Source organism: Phascolarctos cinereus, unplaced genomic scaffold (assembly GCF_003287225.1).
Source record: "Phascolarctos cinereus isolate Bilbo 61053 unplaced genomic scaffold, phaCin_HiC Scaffold_1;HRSCAF=81, whole genome shotgun sequence".
NCBI lineage: Eukaryota > Metazoa > Chordata > Mammalia > Diprotodontia > Phascolarctidae > Phascolarctos > Phascolarctos cinereus.
Genome location: NW_027555514.1, coordinates 15,330,746 through 15,355,319, shown reverse-complemented (window position 1 = coordinate 15,355,319; position 24,574 = coordinate 15,330,746). Strand labels below are relative to the sequence as shown.

Here is a 24,574-nt window from a genome sequence, read left to right as displayed (position 1 = left end):
ACGGTGGATGGTGGTCCTGTCTAAGTAAGGAGATGATGCTTCTGTGCTCTTCTTCTCAGCCGGAGTGAGTTCTCAGCTCTGGGTCGGAGCTGTGCCACGCCGGGGCTTTTATGGCTCTCCGCTCCCCCACACAAAAAAAAAAACCACCTCCCCAGTGGCTGCAGGAGGGCCCTTGGGCGATCACGTTCCGATGACTACCACCCCAACCATTTACCGCCTCCGCCCCTTTCCTGGGCTGCCAGAACGTTACTAGTACCTCCTCCCCTCCTCCTCTTCCCTTCCACTCCGTGCCGGGTGTAGCTGGGAGATCAGGACTCCAAGGTGATGTGTGAGGGTGCCCGTCGGGGGTCTGGAGTGGCATCCCCCTGGAATGAGTGAGAATGCCCCTTCGCCCTCTAGTTAGCTGTCCTCTCTCTCCCTCACCTCCTCCCGTGCCTCCTTTACGGCCTCTTTGGCGAGGCCAAAAACTTCCTTGACGCGTGGGAGCAAGCAAACCCCAGCCCTCGCCGTGTCACTCTTCACCTCCTGGACCCCTGTTTGTCAAGAGGTGAGAGGAGCTGCGCTTCTCCCGAAACCGCAGCCTCAACACCGGCCGAGCGTCCTAGCCTTGCCTAGCTCCTACTGGGACCAACTTTGTCCGCAACTTGCTCTGCTCTTCACGTTCCCCTGAAGGGTCCGACGGAGTTGGCTGTCCGGAGTTCCACTGACCCCTTTCACAGCTGACAAAAGTTTTTACTTCACCTCCAGACCTCCCCAAGCCTCCCCCCGCCCCAGTTTTCCTAGCCAAGAGCTCCCCTGGTCCGTCCCATCCTGCTCTAACTTGGCCTTTCCTCCAAAGCGCTCCTGGAAGGAGCTGGAGCAGAAATCAGCAGACGTTGGCTGCAGACTGTCCCCTCTCCTACGCTAGCGTCTGACCCCGCAGCCTTTGCCTCTGCTCTACCATACCGCGACAGGTGCCTCTGAGACCGTGACGGTGACCGAGCAGGTACCCCCTGGGAACTTGACGAGATTGTAACTGAGGTGCACTTTGTACCCTGGGAGAGAACAAGTAAACGCGTTCCGTCTCCCGAGCCCCAGGAACCCAGTCGGGCAGGCCTGCGATGTTTGACTCATTGGGTGGGTTGGAAACCATGGGAAAAAGCTGGGGATTCCAACAGCCACTGGGGAACAGGAGCCGCAGCCCCTGGGTGACGCTGCTAGCCAGCTACAAAGCCAGGTACAGTCACTTAAGGTTAACCAGTTCGGAGAATCTTTTTCTCAAGGTGCTCAAATGGGAATCTCTTTTTCACAACGGCAGAAACCCGAGCAGAGCCGGGCTGCGCACCCTCATCGCCACTACACACCTGTTGGAGCTCTGGTCACCCTGGCAGAGTTCAGGATTTGGCAAAGCAGGCTGAGCTCCTGCGCACACAACTACAACTCCCAGAATGCTGCCGGCGCAAGAGCGATAGTGCCTACTGAAAAGGCAAAGTCTGGCTGAACGCTTCCAATGTTCAGATACCACAGCTGCTTTTATCAGAGCGCGACCGCACCTCCTCACCTTTAAGATGGAGGGTGGTCCCAAACTGGGTGTAAGTTCTATGAGGTCAGCTTGGTTGGTTGCTTTTTAAATTTCTATAGCCCCAGCATCCAGCACAATGCTTTGCCCATAGTAGGTGTTTAATAAATGATAGTTGGATTGGACTTGACTGTGTCTTTTTTTTTACCTTAATAATAATAATAATAATAGCTGCCATGAACTTATATACCCCTTTGAGGCTCACAAAGCCCTTCACACAAATTATCTCATTTTGTTTTCATAACAAACCTGTGAAGTTTTTCCCCCTAATTTTACAGATGAGGCAACTGAGGCCCAGAGAAGTTAAGTAACTTCCTCAGAGTCACACAGCTACTAAATCTCTGAGGTCAGATCTAATCTTGGTTTTCTAGACTCCAGCTCTGCTCTGCAATCTCACACATTCACACACTCACACACACACCTCAGATTACACTTTTTGAAGATTAATGGTGGTGAAGTGAATAGAGCACTAGATTTGGAATCAGGAAGAATAATCTTTGTGAGTTCAAAGCTGGCCTCAGACACTTAGTAGCTATATGACTCTGGGCAAGTCACTTAACCTCAGTTTCCTCATAGGTGAAATAAGCTGGAGAAGGATATGGCAAACCACTCCAGTATCTCCGCCAAGAAAACCCTTGACTCACAAAGAGTCAAAACAATTGAACAACAACATATTTCGATCTGTTCCTGTGACATATTTCATCTAAAGGATACTGCTTTTCACTGCATGTTGTATTTGTGCAAGAAATACGCAAAAAGTAAGGTTCTCTTAGCTTCTCTGAAAAGTGACTCTAAACAGCCACTAATAAGAGAATTAAATATACTTTACTATTTGTTCTATTTTCTTTTATTAAAATGGAAAAGGAGATAGAACAATTTCTTTAAGATGTTTGAAAATTCTGAAGAACACTTTAAAATGGGAGGTTGATAGACCTATAGAATTTAGAAGGAACAAGATTTAAAACTGGAAGGGGTTCTGGAGATCATCGAGGCCAACCTCTCACACCATTTGACACATGAGGAAACAAGCCCAGAGGTATCACAGGATCAGAACTTCAAGGTCATGGAATCTATTTGACAGAGGAGGAGGCTAAGATTCAACTTGGCCTCATAGGTCATACAGGAATGGAATTGGAAACCAGATGTTCTGGTTTGAATTCCTGTCAAGCCTGTTTGCAAGAGACTGGCTGCCTTCATGAAGCTATTTGGAACCTTGATTTATTTTAATTATTTTAGTTTTTACTAATGTTACCTGTGCCTAAGGATTCAGGATTCAGGATTTCATCCTGTCCTCAGGATTGGACACTTCGGGAGGAAAAGAAAAAGCAGCAGGTTGGTGATGTGTGCTTTAGGCTCCTCTGTGTCCCCCATTTAGGGGACCCAACATGTGTGATTATATTACAGTAGCTCCAAGATACTGGACTTTGCAAACAAACAAACAAATAAATGGATGAGTGAATAAATAAATAAATAGATAAATCAATGAATGAATAAGGCTTAGTTCAGCCTAGTTATAATCTCCTTGCTCATTCATTTTAATACTTAAATATTCATGTATAAGCTTAGGGGCAACTTACTTCTTCTTCATCTATCATGAAAAGCATGACTAATAGCCATAAACTGAGTCTGGGAACATCCTACCTGGGAAATTTCCCAGTGGAATAGAAAAGCTAAGATGAAGAGAGAAAACTGGGATCTGGGAAGAAAAAACAGTGAATTAAATTTGGGTAGGAGTAGAACACAGACAACAAAAAAGATATAAAGGCAATGTGTGCAGAAGCCAGCACAGAGCTTATAGCAACAAAAATTATTTTTAAAAAAAATTTTAAGGTGAAGGATAGATACCTACATTATGCACAGGTTACCTTTCCCCCCTCTACCTTCATCCATTTCTTTGGGTGTATATAGAGCTATAACCATAGTGGGGTTTTTTGGTCCAGGGTTCTGAAATTTACATTCTGCTGATAGCACTTTCACAGTTGATCTTAACAGCTCATTAGCAAGAATTGTTCACGCATACAGGAAACTATCAGATAGCACTCTTCCTCCCTACTCATAATAACCCCCCAAGTTAGCTCTTTCAGGACTTTCCTCACCCCATAGCAGTAGTCTCTCCAGCAAGGACCTCACCATGTCTCCAAGGTATGTGTCTCTCTCTTTTCCGACCTCCCTATATCCAAGTTGAGAAGACCCCTAAGTGTGCCTTTGTGGGACCAAAGGGAGTACTTCTTATATCTTCAATCAATTTACAACTGCTTGTTGTATATGTTACAATGGGGGTTTGGGGGGAGGGCATGGTTTGGATGAGATAATCACTGAGGTTCCTTCCTGCCAACTCTCCAATGATGTAATTGTGTTTACTTTTGAAATGAAAGCTTACTATTTCATGCTGAGAAAGAAAGATACAGAATTTACACATTTACTTTTGGAATCTTAGTGTATGGATAACTTTCCTAGTTTAAAATCCCATTAATTTTAATCAAAGTGGCTTTGCTTTTTTATTGCCTTATCAGTGGTTGCTGAGAGATGAAGGCAATGCCTGAATGTTACATTTGAACTAGATTTTTCTTTTAAAATTGCTTTGAGCTGCTTTCCCCCAAAATATCTAGTTTTTTAATCTAGTTGGGACCTGGAGTATAGTATGTGTGGGTACAGGGAACATTATGTACCAGACATGAAAACAAGACAGAATGTTAATTCAAATTTGAGTTAAGTCCAGTACATGGACATCAACTGCTCTTATCAAATCTGTAAGGGGCTCTGCTCGGAAGGGGGACAGCCATCAGCCATTTGAACTCACAGGGAAGAAAATGTTCCATTGGTTTCTGTGCTGGGACCAGAGGTAAATGCCTCTGACAGCCTCTAATCCTGGGAAGAGGTCCACCTGCAGAACAGAGATTCTACCCCAAACTTGACTCCCCATTACAGAGGCAGTGAAGCTCAGTGGACAGAGAGTCTGAGAGTGCCCTGGACATGCCAGTCTGGGATTCAGAAAGATGTTCTCACCATCTAGGCCTGCTCTCTCTGTCACTTATACAGAGACATGAGATAAGAGCCATGAATTTCTTGGGCAACCAGTCTATCCACAAGGGTTTCTTCAATGCCTTCCTGTCTCATGCTCAGGTTCATAATGAAGGCTAAGAAAAGAGCTAAAAGAGACCTTAAAGGTAATTTAGTCCAGCTCAAAGAAGAAAGCTTAACAAAGGGGAGGTAACAGTGGTAGAGGGGCAATTTGAACCCAGGTTTCCAAACTCTCAGTGTAGTACTTTATAGAGCAGATAAGAAATGCAGGGGATTGAGCACCAGGCTTGGAGTCCAGAAGCCCTGAGTTCAAATCCTGTCTCAGATACTTAGGAACTGGGTGACTCTGGGCAAGTCCCTAAAAACTACTGTCTGCCTCAGTTTCCACATCTGTAAAATGGAAGTATGGCACACGGTTGTCGTGAAGAACCAGTGATATAATAAATGTAAAATGGCTTTGCAGATCTTTAAGTACTCTATTATTGTTGTTGTTGTCCATTTCAATACTCCAAAGAGCCCTGACTGGGGTGTTGGGGCTGCTCCCCTTGCTAATGCACATCTTGATTCCTCTATACCTCAGGAGACCATCTTCCTGAGTTCCTCTGCCCCCAAATTCAGCATACTAAAGCCAGCTTGGGGAAGTGCCTTGCCAGACTTTGCCAGGTTGCTTCTCCAGTGGTTAACCTGCAGGTGGCCACCTCCATTGGTGGGTTCAGACTCCAAGCTTTTCCATGTTGGCAGCTTATGCTCAGCCAAAATGCCTTGAAGTGCCCAGGGGCAACTCTATGCTATGATGAGGCACCAGAAATGGATGTTAGAGAAAGAAAGGCACTCTGGGGCATACGAAAGGAGTGGGAAAATGGTCTTCAACCTCAAACAAATACAACCAGGCTATTTTAAGAGGATTATAGTGTCTAGGACAGAGGAAGTGTCAGTCTCTCTGGACTCTGCCTCAGTCAGACTAAATCTGGGGTGTGTCCAGTAGAAGATGATCAAGATGGAGAGAAAATTGGAGAATATGCCATACATATGAGGCCTGAGCAAAGGAATCAATCAATGATAAGCATTTATTAATCACTTTCTATCTACCAGGTGCTAAAGATACAAGGGGGGAAAAATTAAGTGGTCCCTGCCCTCAAAGAGCTTAAATTCTAATAGGGAACAATGTGTAATCAGGTCATAGGACATATATACAAAACATTCACAAAATAAATACAAGGCAGATACTTTGCTTGGAAAAGAAGGTTCAGAGGGGACACAAAGGGCTGTCACAGCATTAACGTGCTCGATGCTGGAGAGTTGAGTAAGACCACTCACTACAAATGGCAGAGAGGCAAATGTAGGAAAAACTTCCTAACCACTGGAGCTGTCCAGGAACTCACAGGCTGCCAGGGAAGGTGTGCATCATTGGCAAGAGGGGTTAGAATTAGTCTGCGTGGCTCTAGAGGGCAGACCTGGGAACAAGGGGGAGAAGGTGCAGGAACGCCCAGGAAAATAGCAGGAAAAATTGTCATATGACATTGGAGTGCATCAAGCAGAGGCTGTATGGCTCCTTGTCAGGGTCTGGGAGGTTGGAGAAGGGGTGCTGTCATCACTGACTTGGGACAACAGGATGTATACAGATGAAGGAATCAGATGAAGCATCAGAGCCAGAGTATTACTGATGTAAACAGTGGCCATCTGGTCCAACTTGTACATAATGGAGAATTCCTTCTATGACACACCCAAAAACACTACTTAGGGTTAGAATTTAGGGTTAGGGTTAGATTAGAGTTTAGGACTGTGCAAGGACTAACTTTGATGACTTGGCTCTTCTCAGCAATGCAAGGATCTAAGACAACTCCAAATGCTATCCACATCCAGAAAAAGAACTATGGAGTCTGAACGCAGATTGAAGCCGACTATTTGCTCTCTCTTTTTTTGTTTCTTTTTTTCTCGTGGTTTCTCCCATTTGTTCTAATTCTGCTTTACAACATGACTAATGTGAAAATACGTTTAATATGAATGTATATGTAGAGCCTATGTTAGATTGTATGCCACCTTGGGGAGCGGGGAGGGAAGGAAGGGGGAGAAAATTTAAAACTCAAAATCTTAGAGAAGTGAATGTTGAAAATGAAAACTAAATAAATTTTTTTAAAAAAAGTTAGAGTTTTGGGTGAGGGCTATAGTTAGGGTTAGTGGAAAGCAAGCTGAATCTGGTGTCAAAAGACCTTGGCTAGAATTTTGGCTCTGCTCCTATTTATGTGAACTTGGGCAAGTCACCTTCCCTCTTTGGGATTCAATGCTTTCATCTGTAAAATGAGGCATTCAAACTAGATGACATTTGCAGTTCCTTCTATCTCCAATTCTATGCTATGTGGTTACACACTATGAAATACTCTTTCTTTATTTTTCTCTTTCTCTTTTCCTTCCTTTCTTCATTCTTTCATTCTTCCTTTCCTTCCTTCTTTCTTTTGTTCCTTCTTTCATTCCTTCCCTCTTTATTTCCTTCCTTTCTTCTTGAAGACTTCCTGAGGAAGCCCATTTAGCTTTGAGATAACTCCCAAAATTTGAGTATTAGAAAAATTTCCTGCCATTTCCTGCCATTTTCCTGGGCTTTCTTGCACCTTCTCCCACACTTCTCCCAGTTCTGCCTTCTAGAGCATTGCAGACTAAGTCTGATCCCTCTTCCATATGACAGTTCTTCAAATCCTTGAACATAGATAGCTATCATGTTCCATCCCAACTTCCCTGTTCAAACTTTTCTCTTCTTCAGGTTCAACATTCTCAATTCCTTCAAATGATTTTCTTGTGGCTTGGACTGAAGACCCTGAATCATCCTGGCTGCCAGCCTGAGAATGCTCTTTGGCTAACCAATGTCCTTCCTAAAATATGCTGCTCAAAATTGAACTTAGCTCTTTCAATGTAGTCTGACCAGTGCAGAGTATAGAGAGACAATCACTTCCCTTCTTTACCCCAGTACTAGATTCCATGCTTCTCTCACCACAGCCCAAGGTCTCATTTGCTTTCTCAGTTAGCTGTATCACACTACTGACTCTCAGTGAATTTGCAGACCCCCCAAATTCCCAGATCTTACCCTAGAGCTGTGATGGGAGTGGGGGCTTCTGGCTTTTATTGTTTAGAAAGGAGCTCGTCTCTCTCTTGCAAAGTGACAGCTTCCACTGTAGCATTATGGGATTGTCCCAGGAGCTACAGATCTCCCTTGGGCTCCTGCTCCAAAATATAAGTGCAGGGTTTGCAAAGAATTAAGGGGAGGGAAGGAAACCATAATAAGGTGGGAAAAGTAGAGAGAGACATGATCATTTGATGGATGCAGAATAAGTGGACAGAGCTTTTACTAGATTTGGGTACCCAACACTAAATGGAAAGGAAAAATAAAATGAGAAAAAGGCTCATCCTTCCAACACAAGTAGGACCTTCCTGCTGAGAGGGATTGCCGCTTGCTGGCTGAGAAGGCATGCACTCTGGCAGTGCTAATGTAATAGCTTTGTGTCAGAGTAATTTCAGAATTCCATACCGCAGTTCTGACTGCCCCATTAAAGCCTTCTTGGGGATGAAATAGTGGGTTTGCCCTCATCAAAAATACATTTCTATGTGGGAGTGAATTTGACAAGCTAATGAAAAACATGATTACAACAAGAGATGCTATAAGCTATAAGATGGCTCTGTTCCATCCAAGCAAGAAGCCTTGGGTATCCTGGGCTGTACAATTTTGCAAATGGCTAGGTGTTTTGGTTTTTTTTTTAACTCACAAAGAATCGTTCAAAGGCTACTATTTGTCTTCTAGCAGATATAATAGTATAGAGGAAGATAACTATATATTATATCTATTTATATAATATTTATTATTTTTGTTGTCCAGTCATTTCAGTTGCATCCATCTCTTTGTGACCCCATTTGGGGTTTAATTGGCAAAGATCCTGGAGTAGTTTGCCATTTCCTTCTCCTGCTCACTTTATAGACGAGGCAAACAAGGTTAAGTGACTTGTCCAGGGTCATACAGCTGGTAAATATCTGAGGCTGCATTTGAACTCATTTCTTCCTGACTCCAGACTACCACTCTATCCACTGTGTCACCTAGCTGCCCCAAAAAGTTAGGAAGGAGGTTTTCTCTCCTTCTTCAAATCTCCCTAGAGTTCTTTGGTTGGCTCCATCACACTTTCCTATTTATAAGCCATGGAATTCTCAGCAAATTGCATGCTCCATTAGGGCAAGGATTGAGCTAGTTTTAAAAAAACAAACTTTTCCATCCTCAAACTTTTCCAACACAGTGATGTATACACAATAGACAATTAAATATTTGTTGAATTATTGAGTAGTGTCCAATACCTACCAGTCTACATGCTATTTGTCCATTCATTCTGCACCTAATGCCATCACACTTCCTGATTTTACCCTTCTTTAGAAGGCACTTGCAAAGAGCTTCTGACTCCCTTTATTTAAAAAATTATTCATACAAAGATACTCCTTTAAATGGTCCTAGCCATACATTCATCCACACAAGACAGCTGAAAGCAATGTGAAGAGCCATACAAAGAAATTGGAAGGAGGCGATTATGGATTTTCAGAATCATGGTACCACGCAGGTGCCTAGGGCTAACAAATGAATATTTAGACCCCTTCCTATAATAATAATAGTAGACAATAATCCAGTGTCTTATATATTATAATACTTGTAAAGTACTTGGATAGGGCTATTTAAATGCTAGTTTAATTATTACTAATTTGATCCTCAAGAGAACCCTGTGAGGCTGGTATTATCGTGAAAAAACTGGAAGTTAATGAGGTCAAGTGGTTTCCCCATTGTTACACTGCTAGGATGAATTGAGGCAGGATTCGAATCCAAGCCTCTCTTGACTCCAAGCCCAGCTCTATCGACTTTCCTCTTGACGAGCATCTGAGTAAGGAGGCAGGCATGGAAATGGTCGCTCATCTCCAGAGGTGAATAGCAATGTATTCTAGACAAATAGGAGAAACTGAGGATTCATTCATTTGGTTACTGGTCTGTATAGACCCCAGGAGCCAGGTGAAAGAAAATTGTGGGTTTTTCTATTTATTTACTTTCCTATTATTCTGCATGCTCAGCACACAACAGATGCTTAATAAACGCTTATTGACTAACTAATAAAGCAAAAGGCTTTAAATGGGAGAGATTCAACTATCCTAAATAATTTTTCCAAGTTTGAAAACCAACCAAAATAACAATAACAACCCTATTGTGCAATTAGCAAGAACATTTTTTCAAAATACGTCACAGTGACCTCTTTTTAAATTTTCCCCACTGTTTGCAGGTAATCTGCAGGTTTTATGGTATGACAGAATCTGATTAGGAAGGGACCTTGGAGGCCATCTAGTTTAACTCATTCTTGAATTAGAACATCCTCTTCAGCCTTTCCAGCCAGTGGCCATCCAGACTGTGCTTAAGCAGCTCTTGAGGGGGAAGCCGTCACTTCCTCAGACGGCCCATTCCATATTGGGACAGATGAATGAAGTTGATGACAGCCACTCAGTGGGGTCAGTTATCCCAGAGGTCAACACAGCGTCAAAAAGAAGTTGGCACCTGCCAACTTGCTCTAAACCCTATCCATTGCCGGTGTATGGTAGCTATGTTTCCTCTCCCCATCTTCCCGATAAAAGAGGCAACTATGAAACCTTTTGATATTTCTCTGTCTAGGGTTACGGAAACACACAGCTACAAGCTTCTTTTCTAACAGGTTAACTAGTCAAATGCTTTCATTTTATTTCCATTATGAAAAATCCCCCTCTTAATGCAATGTCCATGGTCTTTGCCCATTTGGTAAAATTGGGTCTTTGTTCAAATATCTCTTCTCATCTTAATGTTAGGAAAACTTGTCAGGAAAACACTCAAAAGGCAGTATGATCATCTTTATACTAGCTTCCTTTTGTAGAGAATTACTGCTAATAATTCTGATGGAAATGAAAACATTCCCATCTTTCAGTAAAACAATGAAAAACCTCAGTAATAAAAATGCACGAATAGTAAACACACAGTGGGTGGTGTCAGTTTGACAAACCTCAAAATGAGCTTCCAGGGGAGAGGTGGAAGCAAGAGGGAAAAGGCTGATATCCTAATGTGATTCCCAGTTCAGTTGAGAATTACATAAGTTAGCTCACAGCATTTGAATATGGCTGCTAGCCAGATTTAAACCCAGTACACATTTCCCCTTGCAAAATAGTAGATGAGGCTCTCAATTACAAAATTAAATGACAATGACATGTTACTTTCCACCTATTGTTTTCTTCAAGCTCCTCGAGGGAATATTTCCTTCTGTTTACAAACAAAGGTAACAGATCAGTCTTCGGGATTTTTTTTTTCATTTTCTCCTGAGCAACCTCTCCATCTCTCTGAAGTTTCCTGGTGCTCAGCTTTAGGAGCCTGAGAACCACTAGCCACTGGATCTTAAATAGGAAAGAAGTTCCTGGCAGGAAGGGCCCAAGAGGGGAATTTCCCAAAGAGTAGAGAATATAAAAGGGTGGACCTGAACCAAGGATGTAACAATTAGCTTCTTTCAAATTCAATTTGAACATAATTGTGAGGCTCTTTCACGCCTTCATCCAACTCCATGTCATAATTTGAACACTAGATGCTCTTGGTTTTTCCTACGTGGACAGCACTGCCAAACTCTTCAGAGGGATTGTGGATTTCATTTAACAGGATCTGAAATGCTCCAGGGATTGACGAAGGCAGTACAATGTCATCTGCAAACAGGACCATCTGGAGACCCTCACAATCTATAGAGAATCCTTCTGCCCTTTGGACTCTTATGTTAGACCTCCGACACAATGCTGGCAAATGCCCCCGGTGAGCACACTTCCCTGCTTGAGACTGGTAATCAGTGGATCACCTATTAAAATTATTGCTACGTCTTCAAGAATTTTTTGCCCGGTTTTAATCATAGGCATGGATGATGGGATCCCATTGTTAGGGAAGTTTTAAAGGAGAATTTTTCTCTAGCAAATCACATTTTTAAAATAATAAACAATAAACGCACAGTGGGATGCTGTGCTCTGTCTTTTTTTAAGCCACTTACGATGTTTTCAGTAGCTCTTGTTTCGAAGAGTCGCAGTGACTTCACCCGGGCCCTGACCCATGCATAGCATTCACTCTCCCCCACTCTGCATTGCTCCAACCAGACTGCTGGTGTTTCCAAAGGAGTCTCTCAGGCTCCTGTATTAGACTGCCCTTAGGCTTGGCCCCACTGCTAGCCATGTTTTTTCTTCTTAAGAGTCTCTTGAATCTAAAGAAGTCAGGAATACCTGAGTTCAAGCCCTCTAGCTGATGTGTGGCCTTGGGCAAGGGATTAGCTCTCGGGGCCCAGCAAACTCCCTGAGCTTGTAACTTGTAACCCAGGTGCACCCTGGAGTTAGGAGAAGGAATTTCCTCCCTGAGAGTTCTGTTGCATTAATGAAATCATAGGTGTGAATTAACCCACCTCCCCCCAAAGTGTGACTCTCCTAGCATCCTTACCCTCAGAGCTTTAGGCTCATCACCCAGCCTGGGCTGAACTTGAACCAAATGTCCCTGCAAATGCCCCCTTGCCTACAGACCTCATTTAAGTTTCATCATCCCATGCGTTCCTTCACAAGGACAAGAAGTCCCAATCTAGCTACTTCTCACTGCTGTACTTAGCATCCCTTGGGGATCTTGGCATTCCTCGAGCCAGGGGGACTACCAGTACAACCAAGACGGCTTAGGCAAGAGGGTTTCTAACTTTTTTTGCATCATGAGCCCCTTTGGCAATTGGGAATCCTGTGGTGCCCATCTCAAATTTTTCTTTTAAATTCATGAAATAAAATACATAGGATCACAAAAGATAACCAATTAAATTGAAATGCAGTTGTCAAAAGACTAAAAAGAAATTCATGGACACCGGGGGTTGCACTAAATGATCTCTGCAGATCTAGCTCTGATACCCCCTTGAGTTTTCCATAGCTCCTTTCAGGCTCGCAATCATCACACCGCCCCCACATCTGCACATGGCTGGTTTAAGTGGTTAACAAATGTAGAAAAGATTCCTGGCAGAGGCACTATGCACCATTACAGACGTGCCTTTTGCTCCAGCCCGGGGGCCTCTGGGGATATCATCACTGTAACACAGGCAAGAAAATAAAAGTGGCTGCGTGAGAGCCATCTTAACATCAAATTCCAGGTAATTACCGAGAACATCTCTGCCTCTTCTTGGCAGCATCACAGAGACAGGATTGAGGAAACTGACAGGTAATTGATGACGGTGGGGGACAGTGGGGGAGAGTAAAACCCAGGAACAAAAAGTCTACTGTAATTTTGCAGGAGATATTTAATGTCTGCCCAGAGCAGAGCAAATGCTCAGAATGAGATGCCAGGAGGAGCATCGAGAATTATAATCTTACATACAGTAATCTATCCATCATCGTCATAGGCTTGTAAAGCACTTCCTATCCACAATTACAATTGATTTTCACAATAACCCTCTTTCTTCCTAATAGCCCTATGGGCTATTAGTGTTCTCATCCCCACAGTAAGACAGGGGCAGCTGAGGTTCAGAGTTGCAGTGATTTACCCAAGGTCACACAAACTAGAGAGTGACAAAGCCAGCGCTTAACTCAAGTCTTCTGGCTCCAGCTACAGCACCCCACACACCACAATCATTTCTTTACTAAAAAAGTAGAAAGGACGTGATTAGTTATTAGCTGTCTGCCTGGAGCTCATCTGAGTATTGAATAAAATTCAGTAGCTCTCTGTTCCCAAACAAAGAAACCAAATGGTCCAGACTTATTCAGAATATCTTTACTGTAAAGATTACTAAACACTGGAGACAGAGAGTGGTATTTATGCAAAATAGGCAACTGCCTATTGTGATTTCAGAAGTACAAGGATAATAGTAAAATTAATGTTACTCCTACTACTTATTACTACCACCATGGCAGTTTTGAAAAGCACATGTGTGTGTAAATATGTATGTATGTGTATATGCATATACATACATATATAAAACACATGTCATATATACTATATCAGTTTATTTTTATGTATGTATAAATATATATGCACACACATGTTTGTATGTGTGTATATGTGTAAATATATGCACATACACATGTATGTGTGTTATGCATACACAGACACTCCCAGTTAATCCAGTGTGGTAGGATACCCAGGGTATTACTATCCCCATTTTATGGATGCAGATAATTGAAGAATGACTAATTCTAATTATCCTGTAATTAGTGTCCATGGCAGAATTTGAACCCAGGTCTTTCTGGCTCCAAGTCTAGCTCTATATTCACTGCTTGAGACAGATTCCCAAAGAGTTGGTAGACTCACCTCCTTATCTGCATGGGAAGGTTTAGGGTCTGTTCTATTTGATGTCAGAGGGATGAGCTAAATGACCCATCATGGTCTTGACTGAACTTCATAACTGAGGGGAAGTAAGCCACTTTCACTCCATTTCATTTTCTGTAAGATGAGGTAATGAGGCTGAATGAACCCTCTGGTCAAAAGTTTACTAGCTTATGAACCTAGGAACTCTTTTCAATTGTATGATCCCATGAACACCCTACAAAAAGAAATGTCTTTCTTCCCTATAATCCTCATGAAAAAAAATGCAGCTTTCTCTATTAAGCAACAGTGGGGGGCTTTTCATGTGATTTTTAAAAATACATCTAAAACCTACAGTCCCATGCTTAAAGATACTGGTATTTCACCAATGAGCTTTTCCAAACTTTTCTAATCTTTTCCTCAGATGATCAATCAATAAGGCCTGGAGATATGAAAACAAAAGGGAATTAGTCTCTGCCCTCCAAGACCCTACATTTGAATGGGAGAGACAGCACATATCAATATAAGTATATGACTAATATATATAATATGAATACAAGGTGGTTCTGGGAGGGGCCAATCAGGGAAGGCTTCATGGAGAAATTGGCACCTGTTCTGAGTCTTGGAGACTAGGAACTTCCAGAAGTAAAGTGAAGAGGGAGGGGAGCCCCAGTTTTGGCGCTAGGCAGGGTTGAAAGATGGGCTGTGATCTAGCCACACAGTTCTACAGAATGGGAGAAGGGCGAAATGTGCGAGGTACTGAACAGGCCCAAGGGGACCACTTGGGAAGTCTTCAATGCAGGAAAAAAGGAGTTTATTTTTGACCCAGAGTCAATAAAGAACCACTGGAGCTTGCTGGGGAGTGGGTAGGATGACACAATTAGACTTACAGAATGGACATTTACTTTGTTTTAGGAAAACCTTGGCAAGTGAGAGAGAGGAAAGGGAAGAGACATGAGTTTTTTTTGGCTGGCCTTGCTGCCTTCTAGAATTCAGGGTCATCTTGGTACCATATTGAAGGATTAGAGGAGGATTTTGGTGAAGGAAAATCCCCACACTATATTAAAATGAACATTGGAAACTAAGGCATTGCTGGGATTCAAGTTTTTTAAAAATATTTTTTCCAATTACATGTAAAGATAATTTTTAATATTCTTTTTTGGTAAAATTTTAAGTTTCAAATTTTCTCCCTCTCTCCCTTTTTCCCCTCCTTCCTCCCTAAGACATTAAGCAATTTGACATAGGTTATATATGTACAACCAGATTCATATTTTTCTTGAGAACAATTTTTTAAAAAATTATTCATCAGAATAGTTAGATAGAGCAGTGTAGCAAGGTATTAGCCCTAGTCCAGCATCAGCCCCAGGTGCTTATTCTGGAAACAGCTACTGGCATCCACCAGCCCCACTCTCTCCCCCTCTTCCCTTCTGGAAAATTTTGAGAAGGAATCTGGGACATTTGCATAGGAAGATGGACAGATGAAAGGGCAGGAACATCTCTCTGAATCCCAGAGCCCCGATCTTGTGAAAAAGAGGCATTTGGCCCCAGTGCTGGAGGAGGCAGGGGGTAAACCCACTATAAGCTTACTGATAGTAGAGCCCTAATTGCCAACTCCAGAAATATTCCTGCAGTCACCTGGGGAGACCCTCTGTGGCAAAGAAGGATACTTTGGTCCCTGGAGCCATGAGTTATTAACCCTCATCTGAGGCCCTGGGCTAATCATAGACTGATAGAATAGCATAGTCTTACAGTTGAAAGGGACCACAGTGGCTCCATAATTCAACTTAAAACCAAAAAAAAAAGTAATTGCTACTATAATATATACAAAAAGGGGTCGTCCAATCTCTGTTTGTCAATTTCTAGTGAAGAGGAGAACCTTACCTCCTCAGTTAACCCATTCAGTGTTGGGATAACTCTAGTTTTTAGGATTCTTCCCCCTGACATCAGGCCTAAAATTGCATCTTTGCAAATTTCTGTCTTCGGAAACCCAAACAGGGCACATCTATCCATTTTCCACAGGTACTTGACATAGTGACAATTTCCTAGCCAGCTGCTCAAGAAGAAATCCTCCGAGAAACGATCATATACTGGTGGAGAGTCAAATAGTAGGTTATAGGGAAACAGAGCTGAAGACAATGAGGGGGGAAAAGACCCCAGGATACCTGAGGGGAACAAAGAAGAACAACAGGAGGGACCAATGGGACAGCAGCAGCAGGAGGAGTGCTGCCAGTGAAAAAACAGTGTAGTGCAGAGCAGTTCCATAGAGAAATGAGCTTCACTCTTTCTGGGTGATATTTAGGATGGTACTGTAAGATCACAGGGACAATACAGGGGCAGGGTAGCTATCAAGAGGAGAAAGGACCTAACTTTTTTTTTTTGGTGAGGCAATTGGGGTTAAGCGACTTTCCCACAGTCACACAGATTTGAACTCAGGTCCTCCTGACTCCAGTGCTCTACCCACTGTGCCACCTAGCTGCCTCAAGGACCTACCTCTTGACTCTCTGTGGCTCAGATGTGAGTTCTTTGCCATTCACTGAATAAGTAAAACTGTTCTATGCTTTGAACATGTATGAGCCTGACTGCTTGTAGAGAGAGCTGATGGCCAGCCCTGGAGTTATGTCAGACACTGACATTTCCAGGCCCCATACCCAAAAAGCCATAGAAATGATAGGTCCTTAAAGTGAACTCAGGCCCTTTATGACATGAGGGAGCCTTTAACCCAAAGGTGAAGCCAAACGAGAATCAGAAATTTGAGCACCTGGTTCAAGCAATACAAAGTGTCTCAGGTAAGTAACGATTAATTTTGCAATTCATGGTATGGAAATAATTGAAAAAGTAATTGAGACAAATTGGGAATTAGTTGTAACAGTGATCTACAGATGGGCATGATTAACAAGGCTTAAGGTGGTACTTCCAATTTTAATTGTTCTTAGTATTCCCAAGAATATGGGCACAATAATTCTCTCACTATACATGGATCCACTTTATGCAAACTATTGTAGTCAAATTGATCAGCTATCTGTCCCAGCAGAACATAAGCTCCTCGAAGGCACAGACTATTTCATTTTTCTCTTCATTTTGTCTAGGCTAGCCCCTATCAAGTTTCTGATTAATGATAATGATACTAATAATTAAAATTTGAGAATATTTTAATATGTTTGCATACTCAGTATGCAAAATCTCCAACCTACATAGAATGAAAAGCTTTCAAAATACAGAAACCAGGCAGAAGAAATCAAAACTGTGTGGGAGTAGGAAGAGGTCCATCCCATCCCTGTCATCCTCACTGCTACTGGAGACATCCCAAAGATGCCTTCAGTGAACCTACAAAAGACGAGCTTACATTCTAATATTTTTATTCAGCTACAAGAAACAGGCGTTTTATCCAAATGTGCAAATGCTCCACTGAACATCCAATGTAAAAGAACTAAAACTTGTCTCAGGACCATTTCTATCTGAACTCAATTGCATAAGATGAGCTCCTGAGAACCACCCTAATAGCATGTGTGTGTAGCTGAGGAGGATTAGAAAGCACTTCCCTGACTGATGCCTCCTTCCTCTTTTGTCTGGGGTCCCATTACTGGCCTTGCGTATGGACAGGCAGAGCTGGAGCAGAGCCAGGGACATTCACAGCCTCTGAGTCGGCAGATATCTCTAAGTCACCATGTTTGACTCCTGGTTTCTATTGCTAGTCCCAAAGTCTCTCCAAATTATGCTAGGGATTTTCATCAATAAAGCCATATAAAACTCACTTTCAACACAGCACCCCAACTCAGGAAATAAGAACAGGAAAAGACAGGTCAGACTCTGAAATCCTACTTGTTTCTCTGATGATTAGAGTTGAAACCCTAAATATTCTCAAAAAACATTCCTTATAATGAAAAGAAAAAAAAAAGACAAGAAATCATCTCATGAATAGAGAGGCAGGAGGGCAAGAAGGTGAGTAGCCTTGGAGTCAGGAGATTTGGAGCTGGAAGGGACCTCAGAGGCAACTGAGGCCAAGTCTCCCTTTTTACAGATGAGGAAAAGGAGGCACAGAGAGAGGAAGGGATTTTGTTCAAGGCCACACAGGCCATTAATGGAGCCCTAACTGGCACTGACTCGCAGCGCCTAAATGTGTTCTCACAAATTCCCCAGTTACTCCATAAGCAACTGCAATATGACTCTTCCCTAATACACTTAGCCTCCTTTGAAATTGAGTGAAAAATGATTGCATCATTTTAGAATTTCTGTCCTGTTGTATTTATGTATGAGAGAGAGAGAGAGAGAGAGAGAGAGAGAGAGAGAGAGAGAGAGAGAGAGAGAGAGAGAGAGAGAGAGAAGGAGAAAGAGAGAGAGTGTGTAAGGGAATGAGAGCCTGGGGGAAAGTGCTGCGTGATTCCTGTCAAGTCAGTCAAGGGAGCCCTCCACTCTACCAGAGACAGAGGAAAGGCTTAGAGAATTTTAGAAGAAAAATGATTAAATAATTACTGGTGAGGGCCCTGTCCAGCTCCAGGGGACAGGAAAGGAAACTTCTTTAGAGACATTTCCATTCAAGCACTGAACTTACAAAGCCCAGAGGAGACTGCATGGGGATTGTTAGGAAGGCTGTGGCTTCATTTCTGCCTCTATCTAAACACTAGAGTGGGAGAAAGTAAAGTGTGCTAGATTTACAGCAGAAGAATATAGGCTCAGATCTTATCTATTGCTTAGTCCTTGGGCCAATCACTTCCCCATTTGGGGGCTCAGTTTCCCTCTGTGATTCTAAGTAAGGCCCCATCAGTTTTGTAGGGCCTTCCTTCCCTCAAAATCTAAGTCTCTCTCTGTCTTTCTGTCTCTCTCTGTCTGTCTCTCTCTCTCCCTGTCTCTGTCTCTCTTCTCTGTCTCTCTTCTCTCTCTCCCTCTTTCTCTCTCTTTGTCTCTCTCTTCTCTTCTCTCTCTTCTCTCTCTCTGTCCCTCTCTCTCCTTTCTCTCTTTCTCTGTCTCTCTTCTCTCTCTGTCTCTCTCCCTCTTTCTCTCTGTCTCTCTGTCTCTGTCTCTTTCTCTCTGTCTCTATCTCTCTCTCTTCTCTCTCTTCCTGTTTCTCTCTCTGTCTCTCTCTGTGTCTCTCTCCTCTCTCTGTCTGTCTCTCTTTTCTCTCTTCCTCTTTCTCTCTCTGTCTCTCTCTTCTCTTATCTCTTCTTTTCTCTTCTCTCTCTCTCTGTCCCTCTTTCTCTGTCTCTCTCCTTCTTTCTCTCTCTCTGTCTCTTTTTGTGTCTCTCTCTGTCTCTCTGTCTCTCTTCTCTTTCTGTCTCTGTGTGTCTCTCTCCTCTCTCTGTCTCTGTCTCTCTCTCTTCCTCTTTCTCTCTCTGTCTCTTTGTCTCTCTCCTCTCTCTGTCTCTTTGTCTCTCTGTCTCTCTTCTCTCTTTCTCTTTCTCTCTCTGTCTCTCTCTCTCTGTCTCTCTCTTCTCTTCTCTCTCTTCTTTTCTCTTCTCTCTGTCCCTCTTTCTCCTTTCTCTCTTTCTCTGTCTCTGTCTCTCTCCCTCTTTCTCTCTGTCTCTCTGTCTCTGTCTCTTTCTGTCTCTATCTCTCTCTTCTCTCTATTCCTCTTTCTCTCTCTGCCTCTCTCTCTGTCTCTCTCCTCTCTCTCTGTCTCTTTTTGTGTCTCTCTCTGTCTCTCTGTCTCTCTTTGTCTCTCTGTCTCTCTTCTCTCTCTTCCTCTTTCTCTCTCTGTCTGTCTCTTTCATCCTGGCAAGAAGTTAGTGATCACATTTTTAAAAAAATGTTGCCTTACTTCGTTCCCAACAAGATAGAATCACCTCAGGACACAATCAATCAATTAACAAGCATTTACCAAATACTTACTCTGCACCAGTCACTGGGGATACAAAGGCAAAGCAAAACTTTTTGGGGTTTTCTTGGCAGATACAGGAGCAGTTTGCATTTCCTTCTCTAGCTCATTTCACAGATGAAGAAACTGAGACAAACAGGGTGAAGTGACTTGCCCAGGGTCACACAGCTAGTAAGTGTCTGAGGCCAGATTTGAGCTCAGGAAGATGAGTCTTCCCGACTCGAGGCCCAACATTCTATCCACTGCACCATCGAGCTGTCCCTATACACATAGAAGCATATATACAACAGATACAAGTACAAAATAATAGTAATAGCACAAGGAAAAGAGTATTGGATTTGGACTCCATGGTTTTGGTTTGCATCCTGGCCCTGCTATATATTACCTGGATCATTTAGGGCAGATCATTTCCCATCTTTAGGCCTGTTCATTCAATTAAAAAAAAAGTTGAGGTCCATCTGCTCACTAAGGGCCTGTCAAGCTCTCAGTGCTATATTCTCAGTGGTTTAGTAGATGCCATGGAGAAGGAAATGGCAAATCATTCAAGAAAACCACATGGACATGATCCACAGGGTCACAAAGAGTCGGACATAACTTAATAACTGAACAAAAATAACAGTGGATCGAGTGCTAGATTTGGAGTCAGGAGACACCTGGATTCAAATCTTGCTTCAGACACTCATTTTGCTATGCAATTCTGGACAAGTCACTTTTAACCTCTCAGCCTCAGTTTCTTCTTCAGTAAAATGGAACAAGATAGCATATAATCTCTCTGGGTCATTTTGAAGATCAAATAAGATTGCATGGATAAAGTACCTTGCAAACATTAAGATGCATGTCAATGTCAGTTTTCATGATTATAGGCACAGATCACTGATGTTCAGAACCGAAATAGTCCTATAAAGGTTAACTTTGTGCTTGTGGAGGGGATCAGAAAATCAGGCTTTAGCTTATTCCCACAAAAGAAAGTCCTTCAGGAAAGAAACGTCTCCAGACTGAGAAGAGATAGTCTTAGATGGGAAAAGAAATGAGCCCTTCCCTTTGAATGTCAGAGTTCAGGGCAGAGGCAGCAAGTGCCCATTTGATCTCCTGGCGCTAGAACTGAGTCACAGAGCTTTGTCTTTTCATAGATTCTGCATCCACCGTGATGAAATCGTTTTTCAGGAAACATCCCTGTCGTCCCCTGCACTGATGAAGATGAACTGGGCATAACCTTTCTAGGCACAGGTGATCAAGAGATGCAGTTCTTCCTCATCCACCAGCATACCTTCCGTCACAGAGCAACTGAATCTGAGCTTGCTTTTTGCTCAAGCTCTTGCCACAGCTAAGCATTGGCTGAGGCATAAAGAATCAGGCATACAGAAGAGGATTAATAACAGCACTGCAGCCCGCTAACCCACAATTTGTACAATCGGCTTTTCCTTGATCCCAATATAAAAGACGTGACATGTCAGGGATTTGAGGCTGTTGCATTGCGCTAATCCAGAACTGAATATCCCAGACTCACCAATAAAGCAAGAAAATCAGTGAGTACCATGGGATCTTTCACCACACTGGGAAAACCAGTGCTTAAAATGTTTCTAAGAAACAGATAACAAAGCCAAAAGCTGAATACTTGAACTTCTGTACCCTTTAAAACACATTCTTTCCTATTTCCCACTCATCCTCTTGAAACAGGTTCAACTTTTTGTGATTGCCAATTAAATTAAATCTAGTAAGCATTTATTAAGTGCTTACTACATGCAAGGCACTGTATTAGGTACTGGAGATACAAAAGCAAAATTGAAAATAGTCCCCATCTCAAAGAATTTACTTTCTATGCAGTGGTGAGGGGAGGGGGCGAGAGTGATACAACCCATACACAGATAAGTACATACACGCTCATTTTAAGGGCAGGAGCTAGCTAAGAACAAGGCTTCCCACAGGAGACAGTAACCAAAGCTGAGACTTGGAGGATGCTAAGAATTCGATGAGGCAGAAATGAGGAGGGTGTGCACTCCATGCAGGAGGGACAGAGAGTGGAAAGGCATGGAGGGGAGAAATGGAGAGCCAAGTTTGGGAAACATCCTCAAGCCCCTCCATATTGTCCTTTTTTTTTTTTTTTACCATACTAAGGAAAGCTTTTTAGAGACTTTTGTTTTATCCATTCATTCCCATTCATTTGCCTCCTTCATCTCAATGGCTTTTTCTATGTGATAGATTTCATCATCATTGATTTATTTCAAGTTCAAGGGTTAACAGTGGTTCTGAATCCAGAGCAAGGGATGTCAGCCTTTCTTTTTCAGCCTCCACATGAACGATACGCCCATCATGGCACCTTCCAAAGAGCTCTTGCTCTCATCATGAACTTCTCTGAATGGCACCACTTGGGGAATGGTAGTGAGTATCCCACCTGACTTCAGTCAAGAGATCAGCTCTAACCTTAGAGAAAGCAGCTTCCATCACATGATGACACTGGAAGTGAGTATGCAAGAGGGTGAGAAATGAGTGGGAGGTGAGAAAGTGAAAGCAAACCTCAATGACAACTACTGACAATTGATTCAACCCTCATGTTCCTTGAAGGCAGAGATTATCTCCTTTTTCCTTGTCTTGTCTTTGTATATCCTGTTCCTAGCATAATACTGGAATATCACAGCCATGTAATAAATGCCTGGAAGAACAAAAAATAGTTCGGAAATATGATCAACTTCTCCTTTTTGTATAGAGTATGCCTTACCTTCCTTGTCTCTTCATAACTTATTTGTTTGCAGTAGGCACTGCTGAGGAGAGAAATCTCCAGGACTTCATTTCTCCTGCTGCTTGGAGCCCAAAGAGCATCACTCAATGAGAACAATTTCAGCAAGTCCTGTCTTAGAAGGCTATGTGTCGGGATACATAGTGCTTGAGTCATGAAGACAAAACTTTGATTGGTGATGGTGGGAATCTTCTGAGAGTCACAAGGTCTAAAAAGGAAGCAGCTGGTTCAAGAGTTTTGGGGGCAGAGAGGACACAGCTGGGGAATGGTCAGACTAGGGTGGGGATAATGAAAAGTGCTTTCCTCAGCAAGTAAGCAATGATATTCTCAAGCCAAACAGTATACATAGAACCTTGACAACATGGGAGCAAGCGAAGCAAATGACCCCACCTAAGATCTCCATGAAGGCAACAGGAACGAGGCTGACAGGAAGATGCTGAACCACTGTCTGCCCAAACAGGAAGCAGCTTTCTCATCCTTGTACCAGTTTTCCAGAAAGATTCATTTGTTTGTAAGACTGGCTGAGAATTGTTATAATGCTTAAATTTCTCTTAAAATTTACTTTGCTACTTTGTATCAATTAAATATTCTAGCTATTAGATTTAAGACTGTGAGTAGAGCATGCACTGCAATCGGGCTTGAGGCATATTTGAATAATTGCAAAGTGGATAGAGGCCAGTCCTGGAGTCAGGAAAACTCCTCTTCCTGAATTCAAATCTGGCTCAGACACTTGTTAGTTGTGTGACCCTGGGCAAGTCACTTCACTCCATTTGCCTCCGTTTCCTCATCTGTAAAATGAGCTGGAGAAGGAAATGGCAAACCACTCCAGGATCTCTGCCAAGAAAACCCCAAATGGGGTCATGAAGAATCAGACATGACTGAAAAATGACTGAAGAACAACATTATTCAAAACATTTCACCTGAACCCAAAGTTTCAAAGGGTTCACCAACTAAGAAGTATACATGTTACAAATGTACATCCTAAGATGACTGTGTACACACGTTTGATGTGCTTTCTAACCCACACATTCCCAGTATTACCAGAGGAGAAAAATCTCCTGACTATCTTAAATGCTTTTCCCAATTCTGGTATGAGTTTTTTTTTTATCATTAAATATTCTTTTGCATAAAGGAATAATTTTTTTTCTAGCTGTACAGCAATAAATGTCTAATTTACATTTATTTTTAAGAAAAGAAAATAATTCAATGCTAACAGGTTTGGAGTCTCCCACTGAGATATTGAGCAAATGAATATCTCCTCTCCAAGCTATTAGCAAAAACATCAAATGAAGAATTCTAGAAATGAGGGGAAATGTGTATATTCTGTGTAATTAAACTGTCTATTTTATCTCCCAGGACCCATCCATGCAAGAGAAGTTCATTGCCTTTTGAGCATCTCCCTGCATAGCCCATCTTGGAAGCTGTGCATTAATAAAGCCTGCCCCCTTGGACCATCAGACATCATTACTTTCCATCAGACCTACTACTTTCAGAGTTAATTACAAGGTCAGCTAAGAATCCTGTTTGATCCTTTCTGACATTAAATGATTTCAAAAATGTATTGGATTTTTTGTTTATCTGGGATGGTACCAGTTTGGTGGGCCAAAAGATTTGTGTCTTCAAGGACTTGGTTTCTACTTGGGATGTTTATTCCATATTTAAATGCAGATTGGTTCTGGTAAAATTAGGTGCTAAATTACATTGAAAAAAAGTCACTGATTCAGACGATGAAGTTCTAAAGACAGTGGAAACACATTTTCTCTGTAAGCATTCTTTTTGTTTGGTTAACATCTTTTGTTCCAGGGATATAATGTCAAGAAACACAAATGTCACTTCAGGGCAGATCAATCCATCAATCAATGAATGAATATTTATTAACAACTTACTGTATGTGGGGCACTGAAGAGACAAAGGCAGAAACAAAACAATCACTGTCTTTGAGGAGTCATTTGCATATGTAACTTCCCAAATAAGCATATATGCATGTATAAAACAAGTACAAGGAAGGGGCAGGGGAAGGGAAGGGAAGAATGAGGAAGGGCAGGAGAGAGGAGGATCAGGAAAGGTGTCATGTAAAGGTTGGGCTTGAGCTGAGCTTTGAAGGGAATGAGGGATGCTAAGAGGTTGGGAGGA

At 42.4% G+C, this 24,574-nt stretch overlaps 1 protein-coding gene and 1 long non-coding RNA gene across 3 annotated transcripts in view; one reads left to right on the top strand and one right to left on the bottom strand.

Moving 5' to 3' along the window:
- Positions 1–22,507, bottom strand: part of NPY (neuropeptide Y) — a 33,344-nt gene extending 10,837 nt beyond the window's left edge. Inside the window, exon 1 of one of the 2 annotated variants that reach the window (XM_078150872.1) lies at positions 22,424–22,507. The gene's annotated coding sequence lies outside the window, so the exon portion shown is untranslated. Of the gene's footprint in view, positions 1–2; positions 93–22,423 lie in introns of those variants that run through there. The other variant, XM_020993172.2, reaches the window with a different exon arrangement.
- Positions 244–1,683, top strand: LOC144456263 (uncharacterized). The gene is made up of 2 exons (XR_013485201.1): positions 244–985; positions 1,298–1,683. It is a non-coding gene; the product is annotated as an uncharacterized LOC144456263 (long non-coding RNA).
- Positions 22,508–24,574: the final 2,067 nt, after the last annotated feature.